A 10,217-nucleotide genomic window follows, 5' to 3' on the forward strand; every position below is an offset into this window, starting at 1 on the left:
TGTAGCAACTGTCAGCAGCACGTATGGAAACATGCTGGTTTATCTTTTAAGGAAAATGGCTTTTTAAAATTACAATTTAAAGGGCTTTCTCTGTTTTGTTGAGTAAATTTAGGAAGTCGGGCTTGCTCTCCAGAAGGTTTATAGATCTGCTCTGTGCTTTCTACTGTGCCACGGTGCTGTGGTTTTTGTGGGATACCTACGGACTTCCACAGGTACAATTGATCTAGCTTAACTGATGATGTTACTGAAAACCGAGATGGTAAGTCAGGAGTAATTTCCACTGCAGACGCCTGAGAGCAGGCAGCCCTGCAGGCTGACAGCTGTGTGCTTATGCGCACCGTTGTCAAAAGCCGGATTTTGTCTGTTAGATTTTTGGCACTGATCCTGGACCGGGACTATACGCTCGTAACCCAGCTAAACCTCTTGCTTGTTTTGGCAGGTGTTTGGGACTGCTGAATCCCCTCCTAAGTAGTGGTAGTTTTGTAGAGTGAAAAACCTTTTCAGGGCAGTATCCCCTCACTGTCAGCACCAGGAACAGTGTCCAGGTTAGTCTTGGGGTAGGAGGGGCCTTTTCTGAAAGGCTGGTCACCACCCAGCACGCCTGAGCTTGGCACTTGAAGCAGTTCAGGGCAGAAGTACCGCCGCACCTCAGCCAGTGGTCCCCTCGCACAGGGACCTCTCCTCCTGGGCCGGAGCACGGAGGAGCAAAGCTGTGACCCTGTTCTGTGGGACCGAGCCATACCTGTACCAGTTTTGCTGTCAACTTCATGGGTATTAATGTTTACTTTATGTAATTAGCACTGAAATGCCAGTAATTTGGCAATGCAGGTTGTTTCTGTAAAGTGATGATTCAGCTAATCATGATGTTTGAGAAGCAGATGCCATGCTGCTCAGACAGTTTTATTTGCTTATGATATTAAGAGGCATGAACAGCTTTGAACCTCTGATCTTTCAAGGACAGGGTCGTTTAAAAAGAAAATAGCCCCCTGTTGGTATAACAGGGGTTTATCTTGTTCTATTTTATGTTGAAAGAATTAAAAATTGGATCTAAAGAAGTGAATGGATGCTGTGTCCATCAGCCAGTGGGCCAAGTACTGCCATGGAGCGATGTAAATCCTACTGCAGAGCCTCGCTAGGGCCTGTGGCCTCGCACGTTGTGAGAGTTGATTGACGTGTCTCCACTGCCATGCTGCAGCTTCCGAGTGTGATTATGGTGACACAGACTTAAATTCCTTCAGTGCCAGAACCTGCTACGTTACTGCTGTCCCTCACTGCTTCAGCAGAAGTCTTCCTTGACCCTCCATACCTGTGCCTGCTGCAGTGGCCGGGAGCCGGGCGCTCTCTTCTCCCTTGCTCGCTCCGTCCTGGGTCTCTGCTCGCTGCCTTGGCAGGAAAAAGGGACGCTAAGCCGATCCCTGCCCTGCTGGGGTGGAGCAGGCAGGGCTGTCACACGTGTATGGAGGGGTGACATTTTCATGGAAAAGCTTTGAATCAATGTCAAAAGAATAAAAATGTCTGCAATACATCTGGGAAGGGAGCAGTGGCCTTATGTCTCTCATTGGACAAAGAACTTTCTCCGTTCCTGTTTCTCTGCTTGACGCTTATGGGTCAGTGGAAAACAATCTGTTCTGTAAAATCTTCCTACTTAGACCTCCTTCCTGCCAGCCGAAGGGTGTATTGACCTTCACATCCAGGTGGTGACCAGCACATTCGCAAGCTTGGCTGAAGCTGGAAAGTGAAGGTTAACTTCATATGAACATGGTGATACTATAAATATGGACTGGCTTTTTATTTCCGTACTGGAGAGGGTACTGAAAATATGAGCCAGCACTACTTAAGGCATTACGTTGGTCCCCAGTAATAAAAGGTATTTAAAATTCAGTGTTTAGCATGCTAACCACAAGTGAAATAATCACTGAGCCTATTGCTGCTATTAGACCATAACGTAGAAATCACTTCATTTTCCAGCTTTTAGCAGCTGGATCTTGTCTCATAGTGTTGGTGGGTTCTCCATTTTGCTGAACAGATCATGTAATACCGCTCTGTCCTGCTCTTTAACACACATTATTTTGTCTTAGTGCAGCATCAGAAGCCTCTTGAAAAACTACCTGAGCAAGTTAGCTAGCAGCTCTGCTTAATATTTTTAATAGAAATCAAGATAACAGACTAATAACAGTGGGAATTCTGCTGCCGTTGAAATCTTCTAATCCTGTTCGGGAGCATTTCTGACTATGCTAACTAACACTGGAATTAATTTGTCTTTCCTTCAGATGCTTCCGATGTACGTGTCGACACCTGAGCTGCTCTCCTAGGTACTATTTATGGTCAAAAGATTATTCTAAGATGGGTTTCTGAGAAATTATTCCTCTCTCAAAGCAGATGTCCGCAACGGGGTGGATGAGCTTCACTGCATTGCTGCTTCTGACCGCGAAGGGAGCGTGGTGCGCTAGCTCGGAGGTAGTTAGCTATGTTGCACGTGTCTAACGTGAGGAGAGATGAACCCCATCAATTTATGTGCCTTCTTCAGCACTGCCAGTGAGGTGTAGCCGCTGCATTTGGGAGATTGCAGTCTTAACCCTACAGTTATGCATTCAGTTTGCCCCTCTGGCAGATTTTAAACATTTGGTGCTACTAACTCAGGACCTGGTCTTGTCAGATCCTGAGCACTTTCTGCTCTGGTTGAATTGATTTGAGCGTATGGAAGTGTGTCAGCATCTGGGAGGCTCCAGCCCTTGGACAGTTATCTGGTTTGAATTTTTTCATTATCCATTGCACTCCTTCTGCAGTACTTTATTTCATTTGCAAGCGTTTATCACTTACGCACGCCCTGACAAAAAGCAAGCAGTTGGAAGGAGCCCCAGTGATGTGACGGGGCAGCGTTGTAGCCCCGGGTTTCCTTGGTAGGAGCCGAGTCCTCAGGCTGGGCTCGAGCAGCGGGGGGGCTCTGGGGACGGTGCGGCCCCGCTGCCCCTCGCCCAGGCTGCTCAGTCTTACCCCCGCTACGTTTGCGGTGCGGGCTGGCAAAGGGCCGCACGACTGAGGCCGCACCTGGAAGTGGCCGTGAGAGCTGGGAAGTGAAATCTTCACACCAGCACTCCCAGCGCTGCGGCGTCGGGCCTGAGGATGCTGACTGAAAAACAGAGCCCTTGGCACCCTGAGGAAGTGGGAAGAAAAGGTGTTTGCGCATGGAATGCTGTGAGGGATTTGCTCATGGTTAGGCTGTTCTCCTGATTTAGCTCTCGGCAGCTTTCCTTTTTTCTTTTTTTCATCTTTTTTTTTTTGTTTAGGGTTTTTTTTTTCTTAGAAGTTTTTCTCTTCTGGAGTTTATAAAATCTCCCTTATTACTGGCTGCATTTTAGAAAATGTGATAGCTTCCAAAAGTGGTGCTGTGATATTAAAAAGCGTGTGGATAGTGTCTGTGAGCGAACCTCCCGCTCCCCCGGGAGAAGAGGATGTTACAGCCGAGTTCAGTGGGGCCAGGATGTTCCTGGGAATATCTAAACTTTATTTTCCCTTTCTACCACACCCAGAGAGCTGGAAATCAATATGAAGTGTAAGATGCAAGAGAGAGAAGTTCCTTTTATTTTTAATGCCAGATGTGTACAAATACTTGCTTTTAGTCCAACATATGTATTTCAGATTGAACAGGGACTTCCATTTAATGGAACGCAAAAGATTTGTATAATCTTACTGTGTATCATTTCCCATAAAGATGGAACATCAATTAAAATTTTTGGAAGAAATAACTGAGCTGTGTGTCTTTGGTACGAGCCCTCTATGATGGTATTTGATGGCCTCTCTGTTCCTTTCCTGCACCAGAAAGCAAAAGCCGCTGGGCAGCACTGTGGCTCGCACCAGCAGAGAGCTGGGAAGCAGTGAGTGCCCCGCCAGGGAGCTGGTTCTCTTCGTGCACGAGAGGTGCAAACGCCAGGTGTGCGCCAGGCACTCCCGCTGCCCGCGGGTCTCGGCCAAAGCCCCCCTGGACGCTCGGTCCAGGGAACCAGAGTCGCGTTACCTGGATGGTCACGTTAACCGACGTGGGGCCCTAACGGAGGGCCTCGGCACCCGCTGGGACGGCTGGCCTCGCCCTCATGTGCCGAATCACTTGCTGAAGTAGCCACGCCGTGGTGGGTCAACCCCTTAGGTTTTCAGGGGAAATAATGGCGCTTCAGCCCTCTGGGCTTGCAGTCCTTCGGGGTCAAGCCAGGCGCGCGCGAGGGCAGGGTTCGCTAATGAAGTTCTGTGAGCAGCAGCCTTTATCTGAGTATTTATGCGTGTTTTTGAAAATGGATGTCCCCGGCAGCCAAAGCTGCTTATCCTGCTCACGCAGCAGTGTCGGTGTACGCAGCCTTTCGGCGGCTAGTACAACGCTGGACGTGATAATCACCCACTGCCCTCGGCGCCGTGACTTCCCACCCGGGGTAACAAACTCCAGTATCGGTTAAACCTTGGGGGAGGTGACAAGGGCACGGCGGGGCTTTCGCACAGGAACCCGCCTGCCTCTGGCCCGGAGAGCAGCGCCTTCGTTTGTAGTCGTCAGTAGAAGGGCTCAAGTTGAGCCGGGACCTTTGTTTCGAAGGCGCGGTCTGTTCCCGTGTAGGCGAGCGTGGTCGGGCTGGGGTGAGCCACCCCTCGCCCTGCCTCTTCGGCCCTGTTTGCCACGACCGCGCTAAGAGCCTGGGACGGGGCGATGCCAAGTGGCGCTTCAGGGTCTGGGAGGGGATACAAAATACGCGGATGCGCGTGGTGCGGTTTCCTGGTGCCGAGGTCCAGCTACGCGGTGGGAGGAGGTGCGGAACCGAGCGCCAGCCTGCTCTCTGTGGAAACGGGGGGAGGTTGCGCGCTTTCTGTAAAAACGGGCTCAGGAAGGTGGTGAATAAAAGATTAGGGCCAGTTTTGAATCCCACCTGTGATTGTTAATTTATTCAGTTATCTATTATCAGTCTCTAGGCAGCTTATTTCTTATGTTAAAAATTAAGTGCTTGATTGATTATTTTCCAGAACAGTGGTGAGAGTTGTTGTATACTTAAGCTGATCCATTAGTGAGCTCTCATTACTAGATTGCGATGGGGAGAGAGCTGAGCGGCAGAATGAAGGAGAGCAGCAATTTTACTTCCTTTCTTTCCTCTGGAGTTTCAGTCAGTAGCGTTGTCGTTTTGCATTTGAATGGAGATTTGGCTGAGTAAGCATGGCAGAACTTAAGCAACGTCACGTTTATTTGAATCCAAAAAGAATCTCTTTAACGTTGTGGAAACATTGGCTCACTCGCCCTGTAGAAAGTTAGAGTAGGGTGAAAACTCGCCAAGCATCAGTTCCTCTGTGGCGATCGCCTGCCTGCTGGCTCTTACCTTCGCATTTCCCAGGTGCGGCAGTGAAGAGAGAAGCTCCTCCGTATTCAGCAGGAGCGAGGCTCTCCCCGCTGCTGTCGCGGCAGAGAAGCCGATTTTGACGACCGCCCCTGGAGTACATCAGCTTGTTGCTGGTTCGTGCTGAGCGTTGTGTGGGGACCTTGGGGGACGCCACTCGCGTCTCCGCGGGTGGGCTCCACGCACCTGGGTGTCCCGCTGGGACCGGTGGCGAGGCCGTGGCGGGGCATCGGGCGCTGCTGCAGGCGGCGGCAGCTCAGGCTCGCAGCGGCTGCAGGGGGTGCGTGTTTTCCCTAAACTAATGCTGGGAAGTTATGGGATTGTCTTGGCAACAGGGTCACTTTGTATTGGGTAGACAGGGGTTTTAGGTTACAGGAGGAGAATATTCGGGTCCTGTTAACAGCAGGTAAGCTGAACTCCCTGCTACCCTACGGCAACCCCCTAGAAACAAAAACCAGCATACCCGCTGCAAGTGCATTTTCAGAGCCCAAGGAAACAGCCCGTATGTTTGCAGTAACTGCAGAGGTACCGTGTCTGCCTGGTCTCGTGTTTTGCTACTTTCCTCGTCGAGAACGGTCAGACCCTGAAGCTGTGGCCGACCACCGGATCCTCCCACCTTTGTGCTCAGCACGGGCTGGTTCAAGGCCCAAACTGATTTGTACCTCCTGGCTGGGTCAGACCGCTGTTGGGGCTATCCAAGCACCTACGGGCTGCGCCGTGTCTTTCTGTGATAAGTACTCATCGTTTAGCGATACCAGTCGTGGTGTACTGGGAAGTGATTTATTGATATTTTGTAAATTTCAAGCCCTCACAGGCAAGTTCTGCTCTCGCACTTGGAGCACAGGGATTTGTAAATTGGGACCAGGTCTAAAATCTGCATTTTGTTTTCCTGCTGAACTTGTGCTCATCTGTAAGTGCCAGAAAAAGGTTATTTAATTTGCATCCGCTGGCCTGGCTCAACAGCGTCCTTTACGTGACTGCACGGAGATGGATCGTCTCCGAGACGCATGACCTTTTATCCCCTCGGGCCCAGAGGTTGCATCGGGCGCGGCTGCCCGCTGACATCTGAACCGCAAAGGCCAAGAGATCACGGGGCCATAACACGGGGAGAAAGCGCTAAAGGTGTCGCTGCCGTTGTCCTCAGAGGAGGGGGCTGCGCCTGCAATCGCATCACTCACGGGGCAGGGAAAAGGGCCACATGTCACGGGGATGGGAATGGGACGCCCCGCTGCATTTTGTAATGCACAGCGGAGCTGATGCCCGGTGGGGATGGCTGTTTCTCACCGGCCCCAAGGATGGCTGCGAGGGCTCGTCCCTCCCAGGACCAGACCCACCGCAAAGGGATGCGGGCTTCGAAGTCAAGCCTCTGTCTCATTACCTTGATGTCAAAATACATTATCCACAAAGTACTAAAAAGCGACATTACCTCCTGCTGATTTATGGCAAGGTTTCCAGGGTCTCGCAGAAATGCATGTGAAGACACATTTACACTCCCTAGTGGCGAGGAAAACCTGACACAGCGGCGGAGAGCAGAAATGCTCCGGCGGAGCTGAAAGCATAACCGCTGCACGTATGCTGCAGCGCCTGGAAAAAGCCATTATAAATAGCAGCCTCTCCCCAACCAGTGCTCCTGGGCCGAGATGCTGGGGCACCTAATGCAGTGCCAGGAGGGCTTTGAAAGATCTCGAACCACAGAGCAGATGGATGCAGCTGAGAGCGAGGGGTGGATGCTGCGTCGTCCTCCGAGCAGCAGCGGCTGGGGTGGCTGGGGACCGCAGGCATCACTGGACTTGCACCACGTGTGTACAGACACACCTCTGGCAAAGGGGAGCCCGGCTGAGACCGTGTAAGGCAGAGCTTCATGCGAGCACAGGATTCTGCTCGAGGCGTCTGGAATTTACGCTGGTGTGTGAGATAATTTGCTGCTGTTCATTTTGGCTGGGGTAAATAATATGAAGTCAATAAACCTACTTGAATAATTATGTCAGCATAACCTCGACCAGAAGACAGGCTGTTACATTAAACTGCAGCACTCTGCTTCCACTAACAGAGCTAGAGCTAAACTGAAGATTTTGGGGTTATTAAGCCTAGGTGGATGGTTTAGACTAATGCGATCTCACATTTTCCTGCCAAACAACGTGCTGTTTGCCAGCGGTGCGGCAGCGCCTTGTTGCGTTGGTCTGAACTGCAACTTCTATGGAGGGCGTAAAGCACTCAAATGCAGAAAACATGGCAAAAAATGTTTCTCTGAAATGACTGGAAATGCTCTGGTGCTATGTAAGGTGGGCTCAGAATATGCAGCGGGGACAGATGGGGCTTAAATGTGCAGTGAGCAGCGTCCTGATGTCCCTGAGAATGTGTTTGCTAATTGCAGCTACCAGGAATTTAATTAAGACCGGGGCTGGCACCTGCTGAATCGAGGGGGTCTTCCTGTGCCAGTGGGCTACGGCCAGACCCTGAGGTGACGAGGAGCACGGCTTCAGATGACGGCGAAGGGGGGTTGCAGGTGTTGAGCTCTGCCCTTCCCTTGGCTTTATGGTTAGGGTGGGGTCGGTATTGTAGCAAATGAACCACGAGCGCTGTAGTTTCAAGCATTGTTTAGACTCGGTGCATTTCTGTGCTCTCTGACGTGATGCTCGTATGGAAGAAAAACGCTGCTTTCAGAAAAAGGCAAAAAAAGGAGGACACTGCTGCGGGCAGCACATCGCCGGGGTTTGTCTTCTCTGGCAAATGCTGTTGCCTTAATCAGGATCCACGTCCTGTCCAGGTCCCTTCAAAAGGTGCCTGAGGCAGCTGCGTGCAGGAGCGTGCTTCCCATATTCCACATTTCCTCAGGATTATGCCCCGCATTTGGCGCTGAAGCACCGTGTTGTGCAACTACCCTGCTCCAGGCTAGCTCCTCCCCAGCGCCCCCAGCACTGATGCCTCCCTGTCTGGTAACTGGTGGAAGCTGAAAAGCTTGCCTGCAGAATATTGAGGTCTGTCAGTGGATTATTGGAAATTGAGGGGGATCTCGATGTGAGCCTGCTTAGCAGCATGGAGATCTTTGATGGATGAAGTCAGCATTAATCCACTGCGTCTCACCTGGGAGATGCTTTGCTGGCAGCGTGGTGTGAGCACTGCCTCTGCCCAGAGACCAAGCGGGGACCCCGCGGCGGGAGCCAGGAGCAGAGAGCAGGAAGGTGATGTGAACTGTAAGCCCTGGCAGGCTCATCAGCGAGAGCAATGCTGCAGCCAGCTCAGTTCAGCACTAGGCTGTACAACGTGCTGTGGAGGTGAGAAGACAAAGCGGATTTGAGGCTGGGGGATGGAGAAAAGGCTGCTGCATGCAGAATTGGATGAGAAGTGTCCCTGGGGAGGCTCTGGGAGCTTACACAGGAGTGGTGGGCACCAGAACGGCGGCAGCAGCCGTTGCAAACCACTCCAAAGCCAACTGAGCAGCCGAGTCGGCACTGCAGGATTTGTGATTCATAGCTCAGTTGCTACGACCGTCTGCTCTCGTGGAGAGGACTGTCGGTCCTTCGGTTGGCAGAACAGAGCCTTGGAATAATTTACTGCTCACTGGGGACCCAACGTCCCAAAACGGCTTGGAAGGGGCACTGCAGCTTCTCAGCCAAGCAAGTGCAGGAAGGCTGTGCTCCTTCAAAGGGTGCCTGGCAGAGCTGTGGGAGAGCCTCAGCTTCTGCCCCACGTCCCAGCACAGAGCCCAAATGTCCCAGCACTACAGAGAGAGAAACAGTAGGAAGGACCCTGGAGAAAGGGGTTTCTCCTCAAATTTTGCCCTGAGAAAACAGCCAGCTACCATGGGTTGGAGGTTTGGACGCTGGGTTTGGTGTAAGCTGATGTTTGTGTGTGAGGTGCCGGAGGGTGCAAGAAGCACCTTAATGGCTGCTGGCACTTTAAATCTTTTTAAAATGTCTGCGAAGGTGTCTGGAGGCAAAGCTGAGCTTTGCCTGGCTGCGTGTGCGCGTGGGGTCAGAGGGCGTGTGCACAGCTCGTGCTCCCACGCGTGCCGGGAGGCAAAGCCCGACGGGGCGACCCGCTCCACGGGAACCTGCACCGCTCCCTTCAGCGCGGCCGCCTGGAGCCCTGGCGGGGCTGGCCCTTCGCGCGGCCCGAGGACCCGCAGCGCACCCGGCCCCTTCCCCTGTGCCGGTGCCGGTGCCGGCAGCCTGGGCCGCCCCGTGGGGGACCGGGTGGGTGCGCTGCCGGCGGGTTGGTTTTTCCCCCAGGGTGATGGGGCGGCAGCGATAATGCAGCATCCGGAGCCCTCGGGTCATTCTTTTCCTGTCATTTTTAAGGATGATCCATAACGTGTGAACATCACCCGCAAGCGAGGCCTAATTACGTTTCTCAAGTGAGCACGCTGCATTTTCAAGGAAGCCTTAAACGAGCACTTAAGCTGTAATGCTCCTGAGTGCAGCGCTGCGGGTTGCAGGGTGGCTCCGCATCCTGCGGGCCGCGCTGGGCTGCTCGCAGCCAACTCCCACAAGCGCTTTTAGCGCAGAGTTATTAGGCCATTATGGTCTACGATTGTCTTTTACTGCCTTTGATTTCTTCTGTTGTCGGGCGTGAGGAAAGTGATGTGTAACATGATCCAAAGTGTTCTTGTTTGTTTTAATCCACTGTTTTAATATATTATGGCTTCCTGCCATTATGCCTTTCTGAGATGGACCCTGGAGTCACTCGCAGAGTTTTTATGTGCGCAGAAGCTGAAAGGCATTTTTCCAGCGGGTGCATCTTACAGTAGGCAGAGCTCATCTTCTTTTTTTCTCGTGTGTGTGTGTTGTTTCCACCTGAGCATCAACAATCCCGCTGCGGTCTCCCACAGCGCTGCCCATCACAAGTGCT

This window comes from Phalacrocorax carbo, chromosome Z (genome assembly GCF_963921805.1).
Source record: "Phalacrocorax carbo chromosome Z, bPhaCar2.1, whole genome shotgun sequence".
Taxonomy (NCBI): domain Eukaryota; kingdom Metazoa; phylum Chordata; class Aves; order Suliformes; family Phalacrocoracidae; genus Phalacrocorax; species Phalacrocorax carbo.